Source organism: Ciconia boyciana, chromosome 7, assembly GCF_034638445.1.
Source record: "Ciconia boyciana chromosome 7, ASM3463844v1, whole genome shotgun sequence".
Classification (NCBI taxonomy): domain Eukaryota; kingdom Metazoa; phylum Chordata; class Aves; order Ciconiiformes; family Ciconiidae; genus Ciconia; species Ciconia boyciana.
The window spans coordinates 2,627,620-2,641,172 of NC_132940.1; the positions used below are offsets into that span (position 1 = coordinate 2,627,620).

At 47.5% G+C, this 13,553-nt stretch overlaps 1 long non-coding RNA gene across 1 annotated transcript; it reads left to right on the forward strand.

Annotated features, from left to right (window-relative positions):
- The first annotated feature begins 91 nt into the window (after nt 1-91).
- Nucleotides 92-9,771, forward strand: LOC140654277 (uncharacterized). The gene is made up of 5 exons (XR_012043381.1): nt 92-439; nt 1,258-1,388; nt 3,681-3,758; nt 6,678-6,823; nt 8,791-9,771. It is a non-coding gene; the product is annotated as an uncharacterized lncRNA (long non-coding RNA).
- The last annotated feature ends 3,782 nt before the right edge of the window (nt 9,772-13,553 follow it).

Here is a 13,553-nt window from a genome sequence, read left to right on the forward strand (position 1 = left end):
GCGGGGCGGGAACGGGGCGGCCGCCCCCCCTCCCCTCCCCTCCCCTCCCCTCAGCCGGTGCCGCCCCCTCCCGCCCCGCCGGGGCCCGGAAGCAATGGCGGAGGCCGCAGGCCGAGCGGGCTGGCTGGCCTTCAGGCCCCCGGGAGAAGCATCTTCAAGTAAATTAGGTGACGAGGTGCTGCAGCGGAGCGGAGCGAGTTTCGGCAGGGGAGGGTCCCCCCCGCGTCCCCCCACCGCCCGCCGCCTCGAGCCGTTAGCTGGCAAAAAGTGCTGGATCGCCGGCGGTTCCTTCGCCAGGGCTACTGTTCATACATGCTGGCAACCACATCCCTCTCCCAAAAGAGGCCTTTCGGCTCGGAGGGTTAGGCTGTACAGCTGGAGTGAAGAGGTTCTCGCCGCAGCCATCGACGTGAAGGTCTTTCCGTCATGGCAGCGAAAGGTGCGTTCCTTGGGAAGGGGCCAAGGTCACCGGTTCTGGGCTGACACAGCCAATTCTGCAGCCTAAAGGAGGAGGGATGGCACAGCAGTTCTGCACTGAGCCTCCAAAAACCTAAAGAGCATCTCGGGTTCAGTGTAACACCGCGTGTGTCTGCGGGCAAGTAACCGGAGGGGTCCCGAACCACAGCGCCGCGTCACGGCGGGCACCGTGGGGTGCGTCAGCATCCCAAGCCCCTGCCCGTGCCACTGCTGGCTTAAAACCGGTGGCACCCAGCTGAAGAAGCGCTACCACCCATAGCTAAGCCGTTTTTGTTGTTAGGTCTCACCAATCTATTTTTAGCTGTTCACGTGTAAACAGACTTTAGAGCAACACAAAGTGTGCCCTTGAACAACTGATGAGCCATATCTCCCTCGACGCATTTCGCAGCTACAGCTAGCAGATCATAATTTCATTTTACATGGAACAGAGGAACTGAGGGATGCTCCAAAGGAAATGACCACTATTAAACTCCTCTAAATGGATTTCTTTTTAATTTAAGGGAAAAACAAAGGCAAAAAGAAGCCGTAGCATCCAGACACAAGCATGTCTTCAATCTCTTACAGAAAGGACAGAAAGTACTCTGCTTAGAAAGAGAGAGTGGGTTTGCTTCTGAAGCAATACCATCAATAAGCACTTCTGTAGCAATAACCATAACTTGAAATATTACTGACACTTGGCTTAAACTTTCCTGTTTACCACTCCAGGGCAGTGGGCATCTGGTACAGCCATACCTTACCATGTGCTATTGTTTATATAACTCCTGCGATTTCATATTACAGTGCAGACAACGTACATCTGTGACCCAGAATTTTCTCAGAAAAATCCAAGCAGATTTACAAGCAGCAAACTAAAATGAACTAACCTGACGTAAACGGTTCGCAGTTAGCAGCAGCAAAAGCTTGAACTCAAGGTTAGTAGTGTGTATTTTCTACCCCCTCGTTACTGGGCTCTTAATACATTGGTCTGTATGGAGCAATACACAGATTGCAATGCTCACCAGTAGGAAGGGGTCCCCCTTCCTCTTGGCACTCATATACAGCAACTTAATAAAGAAAAAAATAAAAGCACAGGTATTTTTGCTAGGGATTACGTCTGTTAGTATCTCCTAGTCAACCTGGGATACAACAACTCCTGTGCTCTAGGATAAAAATGGGAAATCTGGGGGGATCAAGGTGGATTTTCATTTATTTTGCTTGCTCACGTAACAGCCTGAATACAAAAAAACAGGCTCTCGGGTGAAGGGGGCACATTAAGGCTGTGTCACATTTCCATGAGTACTCAAGCACGCTTGCACTGGAGGCAACTGCAGCCTGTTAGAGGGAACGAGCTGGGGAACCTGGCATAGCACAACACCCTGCACAGCCTATCCCCATCTTGAACTGATGCCTGCGGTTTCTAGCCTGCTCTGCTGCCTTTATCCATCAACTCAAGAAGCTCAGCTTAGACAAAACTTCATATCCTAAATCCAGAAGTCATCTCTCTCACCAGTGAGCAGCAAGGGTCTGTCTGCACTAGGCAGCGAAAGGAAAGCCCAACTGAAAATGTTCTCATGGAAAAAGGGTACAAGCAGGAGGAGAGGTTCCCTCCAGCAGGAATTATAGCTCGCCCTTCTCCAAGTACTGGAGCAGGTCCAGAATTTATACTTCCCCAGCCACAGTCTCATTGCTGCTGCCCACTGGAGCCTCACAGCATGTCTTTGGCTCAGCATTTCATGGAATCATAGAATCCTTTAGGTTGGAAAAGACCTTTAAGATCATTGAGTCCAGCCGTTAACCTGGCACTGCCAAGCCCAACACTGCACCATGTCCCTCAGCACCACATCCACATGGCTTTTCAATACCTCCAGGGATGGGGACTCAACCCCTTCCCTGGGCAGCCTGTTCCAGTGCTTGATAACCCTTTTGTTGAAGAAATTTTTCCTAATATCCAGTCTAAACCTCCCCTGGCACAACTTGAGGCCATTTCCTCTCATCCTATTGCTTGTTACTTGGGAGAAGAGACCGACCCCACCTCACTACAACCTCCTTTCGGGTAGTTGTGGAGTTCCTACCCAGTGTTGATGCTGCTGTTGTGTCTGCAGCTGGCAGAGTATAGTCACACTTAAAAAGAAAAAAAAATTGCTTCTCCTTGCTGAATCCATTAATTCACTTCTTTCCACATTTGTCCCAGAGTTTGGGGGATCATAGCTTGCTTTCCCTCCAAGGAGTCCCAAAGGGGAATCACCACTGTAGCCCGAAGCTCCAGCCTGGACAAAGAGGGTTCTGCAAAGCATCAGCGCAGGCAGGGAGCAGGGACAGTGCAGCCTCTCTGGGGGATCTTGGGGCAGAGGGAGGAGGAAACAGACTTCAAAGTCCTATCCTTGCTTGTAATGACCATTGCTACAAACACAAAGAGAGGGGATTAGGGAAGCATGTTGGGTGGGATTCACTTGAAGCTGCGCTTATCCATGCATTTTCCAGCCCTATGGGAAGTTCAGCTGAAGAGAACATATAAAGTAATATTCACCTCTCCCTCAATTCTCCCTTTAAGTCGGGCTAATGAAGGGGGTTAATGAAGGGCCGCATGATTTCTCTCTTTTGGACGTCTACAGTATAAAAAATGCTATATACAAAAACCCAAAATCAAATAACATGTTAAATTGCACATGACTTTCAAAAATGAGAGTAAAGAAGGATCTAGGAAAACAGCTACTTAGAAAAATTCCTTAAGATCCGTGAAGATTTATTGAGTGGTGGCTAATGATACTACAGAATAATATAGATGTTTGTCTTCTGTTTGAATGGTAAGGCTGGCAGGTGCCATTAAAGCTGCGGGAGATGTTAACGACATGCTAAGGAGGATTGTATATTGCTCAAGACTCAAGAGATACAAACTCTCTCCCCATTACTGACCTTGGAAAAGTCAATTGATTTGCCAACCTCTAACTCTCTGTCTGCTTTTCTCTGTCTGGGTTGCAGCCTCTCCTGGGTAAAGTCTCTTTTTGTAGCTGTAATCAAGCACCAACTATACTGAGGTGCAATTTCATTTTTTCCGCCTCTCCTCCAACTAGATGAACAGTTAAGGTGAAATATTACACTCTTAATTTTTCACGAACACATTCAAACTGTGGAGTGTTATGAGAATTACAAATATAGCTTGAAAATTAATTTAATATCTGGAGCAACACCTTTAAAACTCAATGTACTAAACATTTTTTCCAAAGTTACTCCACTGTGAACAATGAGTTCTCCCTGCACAAAGTGTTTCTGCAAGAAGTCCAAACCCAGGTGTACGTACATAGGTAAGTACATGGGAAGTACCAGCTATCCTGTAGGATATGGACTGCTATCACTGCCTGAAAAAGATGCATGTGTTATTAAGAAAAATAAGACTTGCTCAATCAGCTTTCATATTGCTCAAGCAGATTTCATATTTCCATTTTCATACTGCTCATACTGCTGCTCAGGGCAGCTGCTTCTCTCTGCAGCCCAAGCTATAATAATTTATTTCCTCTTGCCTGTCTCCCCACTCTTACCTGCACCTCATTCCTTGCAGCGGGACCCTGAGCCATCAAAACATACTCTAGAGAATTAACATTTTTGCCTTTTCCCTCTTCAAAGCACTCAAATCCTAACCAAATAACCGTAATTCACAGACTCCTGAATTTAGGCTACCTTCAACATTCCTATAACAAGTACTCTATAAAATGGGCTTTCAAAAAAAAAAAAAAAACAAAAACAAACAGCACAAGCTCTGTAGCTTTGCTTACCCTCCTTGAAACCTTGAAAGAAGCACCCGTGGCGTTCAGCCACGGTTATGTTCCAGAGAACTCTTTAGCAACCCAGTAACCCACCCTGTTGCACACTGATTTGAGCTGTGCTAGGAGCCATCCTGCCAGCAGAAGGAGGCTTAAATTGAAGCAGTTTGATAAACTTTTGGTGGTCTGAAATAAATAACAATCACCACATTTTTGTGTTTGTTTAGTACTGAGGCTTACAGCACAGCCACTGCCGTACACGTTAGGTAACAAGGCATTGCTTGAGATTTTGACAACCTAGTTAGTCATCAAAAATTTGGTGTAGTACAAGCATCTTTCCTGCCCTAAAAACTAAGTGGGTGTCGAACCGACAGCACTGACAGCTGTGTCTGTCTCAGCATCACATTTACCCCCAGAAGCCCCACGTCCTGATAAAAACATAGACCAAACCTAAACCCTACCTCTTCCCCAGCCACCACGCTGAGCCATGGGGTCACCCCCCGCTCACAGCAGCTCAGCCCCGCCGGGCAGGGAAGAGCGTGCTCCCCAGGGTCAGCCTTGACCCTAGTGCCTACAGCACTCTTCTAGCAGGAAAGCAAGAGCATCACCACATTTTTCTGTTGGCTCTTTCCTCCTGGACTGGCCCCATAGCAATTTTACTCTGGCACATACCCATTCTCTATACTCTGAGGAGGAGGGTCTGTCCCACTGCCCACCTCCCCAGGGAGTATGGACACCAGCATCTCCACCCCAGGGTGCTCAAGGCCTCCACAGCTGCCACTTGTGTAACCCTGGTTAAGCAAACCTGATTGAATTGCTTACAGCCAGCAAGCTCCTTGTCTGGGCTAGGACCACCCCAGTTACCATCAGCAAGCAGCGCAGATGAACCGTAAGAAATAATGCCACTGCATTGTGTGTCATTACTGCCACCGATAAAGAATATCTTAATTTTTCTATTTTATTTTTGGCCTGGTGTGTTCAAACATAAACCAAAGATCTTAAAAACTTAAGCCATATAGCATCATTTGAATTAGCTTCAAGAAACTGTTTCCTCTTGATTGCATCTGCTGCTCTTCATTTGACTCACCTGGTTCTTGTCACCTTAGAAGAGTATTGCATTTCCCTCCCAATTAAGGCTTAGTGCGGTGAGGAACAAAAGCAAAGCTATGGTGAGAGCCAAACCAATTCCACCTCAGAAGAGGGTCATAGGTTTTGTTGTTGTTGTTGTTGTTGTTGTTGTTGTTGTTGTTGTTTAAAAAGACACCAATTCAGAAATCACTACAGCTAACTAAGGTCACCAGGAGGCTATCTGATATCAGCCTTTTTGCTTTACTTCTTGTCCCAAGAAAACCAGAACCAAAATACCTCCTCCTGTCTTCCCATCAAAACAGCAATTGTCAAATCAGTCTCAACCTTTACAAGAGGCAATGGAAAAACTTTTACATATACAGCCAAAGAATTTACCTTACAACTCAGCTCTGAGGCCAACTTAGAAAAACCAGCGTCTTCTAAACAACAATTTTCTCTAAAAATAGCCAGATCCTCAGTCTGGGACTGCCTTGAACTTAGGTTGAGTCCTACCCTGTCACAGTGTTAGCCAGACCTTCCCTGTCCCTAGCAGGAGCCTTCCCATCACTCATGTTTATTCTATAGGCACCAGCCTCCACTCTTGCGGGCTCTGAATGTATTGAGGCAGTGAGGGAGGATGCGTAAGGGTTTCTTTCCTGACAGTTCCCTGTCATAGCAGTGGCTATAGCTGACAAAATAAAACGCCAGGAGTCATCCTGTTGCAATTCCTACTCCTGTAGAACAAGCTCTTCACGTCTCTGTGTTCAGAGGAGATGGGGGTCAAGCACAAATTACCTTGGGCCGTATGTGACCTGTACAGCACGGATCACACTTCTTGCCCTCTCATCTGGAGGCTTCATTCATTACTTGGGCAGTGCCATGGGCTGGCCAGGAGCATCGATTCCTGTGCACTACTCTGGGAACGGGCACGTGATAGCAAAATGGGTACAGGCTCTGGGTACACAGCCAGAAATATGATTTCAAAGCAGTATCCGGACTTGTGCTGAGGATAAATAAGTGGTATTTGGACTGGAGTCAAGGATGGTCGTGTGGTGACTTTCTCTGTACGTGGGAATGGCCATGCCTGGGTTTGCTGGAGAAATAAGGAGATGCCACAGCCTGCCTATGAGCGGTGGCTACACGGGGCAGTGTAGCGTATGTTACCGGTGTGGGATGCGGTGTGCCGTGGGCAAACAGGGCTGATTTATGGGGATCCAAGTGGAGAGAGGGGGGTCAAATGATCTAATCCTTTGTTAACCCCCCCTGATATTCAGGAACTTCCAAACTGGCTGTTCCTGTCTTGTTCATCTGTAATGAAAAGCAAACGTGGTCCTGAGAAAGTTTGGATGGTTTTTAAGTGTTGGACTCAGTTAAACCTTTGCTTTCCTTCATCAGAGAAAGCCTTGAGCCTTTGCTGTAGTGGAACCTAACTCAGCGCCTCGCTGACAGCTGGACCTTCAGCAGCTGAAGCTCCAGTGATTGTGTTCTTCAGCGGATGGAGACTGAAGAACATACTCACGAGTGTTTGTCAAGCAACAGAGGTAATTTCATTTCAGAGGTATTCATGGTCCTTATGCAAACAGCTGTAGAAGGAAACCCTTGTTGCCAAGAACGCTGATGGCAGAGAAAGCATCGCAACAACTCCCACAAAAGCGTTCCTTCTGGTCATAGTACCAAAACTTGAGTATAATTATCCTGAGAGCATCTGAGGAGTTTGAGCGGGACAGTTTCGCTGCGTGCTATCAGAAACCTCGGCAAGGTTGCGCTTGCCTTGCTTACCTGCCAAATCAGTTGGGGCACATGGGTGAGCCTGCACGGCTGCTTATCATTATTTTGTTCTCCAGTGACTTAGGGTGTGATTAGTGTTTGACTCTCTTACTATCTTCTTTCCCATCCTTTCCTCTCCGTGCTAGCACACGCCATTAAGTGTATTGCTGTGTCTGCATATTTTTTATTTCTTGCCTTTTAGTCTTGTTAAAGTGCTGTCAGGGATGATACACAACTTACTCATTTCAGCCCAAGACTTTGTTTCGGAGTATTCAAGGATTTGACTGGCTCCTCAGCAACGCCGAGCTGTGGAGCTGCTTGCCAAAGGCTGTTGTAGATGCTAAAAATGTACATGCTTCACAAAGAGAGTGGAGAAATGTATGGGAAAAACAAATCTATAAGAGGCCATTAAATAGGAGTGTATCGCTGTTTGCTCAGGAAGTCCCCAGCCTGCAAACTGTTGGGAAATTGGAGGCTGTACAGCCATTCATACAATTCCTTAGGCCAAAATCAGATATTTAGATAAAAATCAGATATTTTGCTGCCTAACTACCGTTCATTCATCGTTTCCCATTCACCGTGAGGTAAGTGGCTAAATACCAAGAAAAATCTGGGCATAGCCCTCCTAAAGCCTGTTTGCGAGCCTGCAAAATATGTTTATGTGTAATCCCCGTTAGAATGAAAGGCACGAGTTCAGAAACACACAAACATTTCCATTAGCAACAAGAGAAGTTCTGCATTCATTAACCAAGACAGAGGTGGGCCCATAGTTGGTACCTTGGAAAACTTCAGCTTTATATTAAACCTGGCTGCTTGCAACTTGCAACGAGTTACAAAGCTGAATTACTCGGCTCATGCGCTTATAATGCACAGCTGCAGCTTGCACCTGTGTTTAAAACAATATAATGCCCAGATCTTTGCTTTTTTAAACACATAGAAAAAGTCCAAAGTGTAATTTGGAATTTCTTTTCAGCAGGTTATTGTTTGCATTGGAAAATGCATTGGAAAATTATACAAGCGACTCATCACGGGGTAACTTCAGCTACTGCTACTATGCTCAGGGACAGACTCCAGCAGCAAATAATATAATGAAGATAGTCAGGTCATTGCTCTCAGGTTGCTCCGACCAAGGACCCCTCAACACATGACTCTTTCCGTGAAAACAGAAGGGAAATTACAGATGGCACTGCCAGCCCATGCTGATGGCTGTTGCACACCTCGCCCGCTCCCATTGCTGCTTCATTTTAGGCTTGAGAGTTTAGGGTTTCCATACCCCATTTAGGATGAGGGTTTCCTTTGGGAGAATGGGCCAGGGGACGAGTATCCTCACTACAGCTTCAAAGTGATGGTTTCTCTTGGGTGGATATGTAAGCGAGGTCCGGCTGACAAAGGGTAGGAAGATACAGGTGGGTCCGATAGCATAGGAAGGTTTGCCAGAAACCCAACACATCCCCATTAAAGTGGTTCCACCTTCTTACGGCTTTTGGTAGCGTATTTTTTATCTAATACTAATAGGAAAAATTACCTTGTTAGAGCTTTGTTGTTCTGGCTGCTATAGAAAACATTAAAAAATGGTGTCTGTCTCAGCTCACAGTATCTACTGACTTACAGGTCCTGCATCCCACCTAACTGATGCAGTTTGAGTTCGGATTTATAACTGCTCATCATTCCAAAGCAATACTCAAGCAGACGCTACAAGGCTGCGTATGCTCTCTCCCACGATGCTGTTTTCTATCCGCAGGGCGCTCTGCAGTTTTGGAAGAATAGCTTGGATGTAATTCAAGGGGAGAGACTCCCAGTTGCATTGGCGTGGGAATAGCTTGCAGCAGATCATCATGACTTTGGATGCAGGCTGTAAATTCAGTGGTAAAGGAGCCAGAAGTGTGGTCCTCAGTGACATTACAGCCCCTTTAAGCAAGGCAGGGAGCAGGGCTGGGTATGAATGCCCTCAGCCTTCTCCTGGTGACCCATTTACACCACGAAAGGTAACAAACCCCACTTTGCTAATTCCTACAAAACTAACTGAATCAGCCTCTTGCGGATCCCACAGCTTGCTCGCCTGCCTGGGAATTCATCGCTGGGATGCCTTCAAGACACCAAGCAATAGAAAAGCTTCGTGAACATCCAGATGAAGCGTGCTTGACTCAGCAGAAAGGATTCAAAGCAATCCTCCTCTCCTGGCGCTGCTGTAAGAGTTCAGTGAGAGCTGCTCTGTGCTGCGGGATGCTCTCCCCGAGGCTGAGCAGCCCTGAGCAAGGGGCAGGTGATGGAGCTGGGGGAAACTCACAGCTCCACCCAGATCCAGCTCGGGTTTTCAATACCGTTTAAGACAGGAAAGAATTTATCATCACGTATGTTAACTCAGAAAGTAATATTGCAGGGGCTAGTCTATACCACGTGGCTTTAAAATAATTACGCCGTGTGGGTCCCAGGCTGGGAGTTTTGTGCGGATGTGTTTCAGCTTAAATACCTTAAAAAAATTCTGTTGGGGTGGAAAATTAATGCCAGGAGTAAAACGTGTGCAGAGTCGGAGAGCCTGCCTGCATCCTACCCCACAGTGCCTTGACAAGTGCCCCCGCGCCGGGGCAGAGACCCGTGCACAGACATCGGACTGCAGAGAAGCCTGTGCTGGCTAGAAAGCAAATTGCTCTTTCTGTAAAGTTTTCCATGAAAACTATTACTTGGAAAAGGAAATCAAGTGTTTTGGTCTTTTTTTTTTTTTTTTTTTTTTTGCTTCACAACATGGTCTGGGGAAGGGAATAAACGTCATAGGTTTCCTGCACAGCAAAACCCCCATTTCAGAGGATTTGGAGAAAATCCTGGCCCTTGCCTCAGTCTCCCTGCATGATTTTGTTCTGCAGACCCAATTTCTCCATCTCTTTGCTTCCCAGCCATGATTCAAGGATGTAAATCATACCATTTCTCATCCTTATTATTTCTGGTTACTGAAGACAAGAACTTATTCAGGAGAAAGAAATCTATATGTTGTTTACAGTGCCTATCAAAACAGGGCCTCATACACTATTGTAATGTTAACTACCGTAAGAGTTCATAAAATATTATTTATAATTTAGTATAAGTATTAAAAAGTAGTACTTATAGCATTTTAATGTTGAGAGCTTCCCACAGCTGCTTTATCCACCCCTGAAAAAGCATCTATAATCTAATTTTAATGAAATTACAGTATCTCGGTCCGGTACAGTCACAGCTGGGATTCCCAGACTGTGTTCCCTACAGCCAGAGATTTTTCTTCTCCAAATCTGAGCGCTGCAGGACGCCACACACCCAGCAACGACCAGACCCCCGTGAGCGGCTCTGCAGTGGTTTCAGACATCTCCCCATCTCTGGAGCATCCCGGGAGAGGAGCAGCCGACCCTTTGGGTCCGACCATTCATTATAGATGCTTGGGTGAGGTTCTTTGCCACATCCCTCGCATGCTGGTGACGCTAATTCCCTTTGCAAGGCCAATTTCCGGCACCCGAGCAGAGCTGGAGGTACGGTGAAACATGACCCCATGGTGTTGGCACCGAGCCCGCGAGCCCCGATAGCCCAATTTTGATCCCAAAACCTGGGCAGCACATCTGGGTACCAAACTCTCCACCACTACGGTCCAGCAATTCCCTTTTCCACGCAGCCCCTGGGCTGCCACCATATTTTTGCAGCAAAGCGGGATGGATTTTAGCAAATCCTGCCCAAAAATCCAGCTTTGAGGACTCACGCAAAGCGCCGCGGCGGTGCAGCGGGAGGCCCGGGGATTAATCTGTAGCAGGGCAAAGCTGTCCGCGAGGTGGATTAGTCGGGTCAGCAATTAAACGTTGGCGCTTACACTGCCGGCGGCGCGCAGGAAAAACCCGGCGCTCAAGGACAAAACGCAGTTCCTCCTTAAAGGCTGCGTCCACTCCGAAATGCTGCATCTATCAGCTGGGAGCGTTTCTAGGACCATAAACAAGCCGGCTGTGTCATGGCTGGCTAAATATAGTGCAGCCTGGGTTGCCTTCATGCTGCCTGTACCATCTGAATTACTTGGTATGCTGTTTTTATTTTTTTTTTTTTTCTCGGAGAAGGCTATGACTAAGAGAAATCCACGACTGAAGGGATATCAGAAGATGGAGGCCCTAGTCCAAATGCAGAAGGTGCATAAAGTCTGTAGTTTGCAGACCTGGGGGCCTGTCCAAAATATTCCTCACCCTCCTCCTCCTCTCCTTGGCATTATCCAAAAATAAGACTATAGTGACGACAGCCACAAAGACATCAGCAAGACATTAAATATTTCCTGATTTAAAGTCGCGGTGCTCCCAAGGTGATGCCGAGGGGATAAACACCTACCTGAAGCAGCGGTGCCGCCCCGTCCCTGCCGTCCCCTCCCGGAGCACCCGGCTGGGGATGCCTCAGCAGGACTGAAGGCAAATGCAATGGTGTATGCATTTAGCTCTATTTTTTTTTCTTTTCTTTCCTGACCCAAGTAGGGTTTTTAAAGGGAATGCAGCTCTGTGTTTGTCTCGGCATAATAAAATGGGGGGGTTTGAATGCCAGCTTCACAGTGGATGCGCTGCAAAAGGCTGGATGTCAGTATTTCATAGCAGCATTTATATCCTCATAGCAGCATTTATATCCTCACATATACGCCCAATTACCCTTTCTGTAGGAAGTACAGCTATATTCAGATATAAGCTACAATTATTATTTAGAGCCTGAAAATCACTTTGGTTTTCTTCATTGAAGGTAATATGCCCAAATAGCTTTCAAAGTCCTAAAAATACACAAACACCTATTTTGGGGTGCAAGAAGAGATGCTCATGTTCTGCACGGAGTTATCGAGGTATCCGGAGCAGGAGGCAGCTCGAGGTTATTAAACGCTCTATGCCCAGGTATACATTGCCGAATTTCAGCACCTTAACTTGCCATCAGACAGCAATATGTGCTACGCTGCCAAGAGAAGCAGTTTTCAGTGCAATACCTTCCCTCAAACCCATTATATAACAAGGCTTTAAAGCAGGATTTTTTTTTTTTGCTTTATCCCGAGCTGCAGGATCCAAGCGTGCCTTCCCAATGATTACTCAGCACAAATTTGCCGTAAACAACATCTCATATTTGATCGTGCACCGTCTCGCTCTTCTTCCATCGCACCCCGCTCATGGCTCAGCTTTCCTTACCTTGCTTTTCAGATGCGTGCATCCTCCTCTCCCGGCTCCTGCGGCAGAGCAGCGGGGGGCCCGGCTGCACTCCCGCACACCGGCTTTCGACTCCTCATTCGGTGGCAGTCCCGGGTCACGGGGCGACAGCCATGGGCTGGGGCACTGCTGCCTGGGAACTGCGCACCACGCTGGGCCCTGCCGGGTTATATTTGGGATTACAGAGACTCAGGAAAGGATGAGGATGGAGGCAGACATATCACATCTTCTAAAATGTGGCATGGAGTGGGATCTGGAGTCTGCAGGTCTGATCCATCAAGTGCAAACCTCAGCAATCTTTCCCCCCCCCCCGATTTTTTTCTTTTTGGAGAAGGTTAAATCCTTCGGACGGACTCAGTGGGGATGCAGCGCGTCAAAGCTTTGCAGAGCTGGGAACGGGGCGGCACGCTGGTCGAGGCACACCTGGGGCACTTCCCTGGGTGCCCCGGAAGGCTAGTGCTAGCTGATGCTATAAACACGCTATTAATTGCCCCCAAATCTTTATCACAGCATAACTACGGGTGCAACGGCGTTACCAGCTATCAGTGTCATTTCTTCCAAGCAGTCATCAGTAACTCCAGTTATCTTCCTTGGGTATCCCTATCCCCACTGTATTGGAGCATCCCAGAAGCTTTAATCTCTCCGCACAACGCCCAGGGGAAGCGGAGCGGTGTGGTGACTGATGGGGAAACCACCCAGGAGTTCCAGGCACAGGTCCCCGGGGGCAGATACGTGAAAGGACAAATTAAAATACCTGGGCTCTAAATAAGCAGCGTGCAGTGCAGAAAGCAAATAAAGAATAATATACTACAAACCTTACATGAAGGGATCGATATTGCACAATATATACTAATGTAAGAGAAAGGTGGGAATTTTAATGCTTTCAGTGTTGTTCTGAATTTCAAAGAAGTATTTAGCAGCCCCGCAGCGACACGCTGCTTTGCGGGTGCCGGGGCGGTTTGTTTGCGTCCCCGGCCGTGCCAGGTTTGGGTGCATGTCCCTTGCAGGTGGGGAGAAGCCCCCCCCCCCCCCCCCCGTTTGGGACACCCCAGAGCGTGCTGCGGGTCAGGCTTGGGACGGGGAGCCGACCCTTGTGCCACCCCTGCTCCCCTGACAGCACTTGGGGAAAGCCGAGGCTTTGGTCTCAGCTTGATTTTGGCACTCCTCACATATTCCTCTGCTTTCTGACCTCCAAACTTTTGTTTTTAGACGGAGTTCATTTTCTAGCTTACATAGCTCTGTTTCCTCCTTGTCTGTATCTGCCCTTGCACCCTCAGATGGAGTTGCACGGAGGCAATACCTCCCTTCTCTGCCTCCGGATTGCCACGACCCT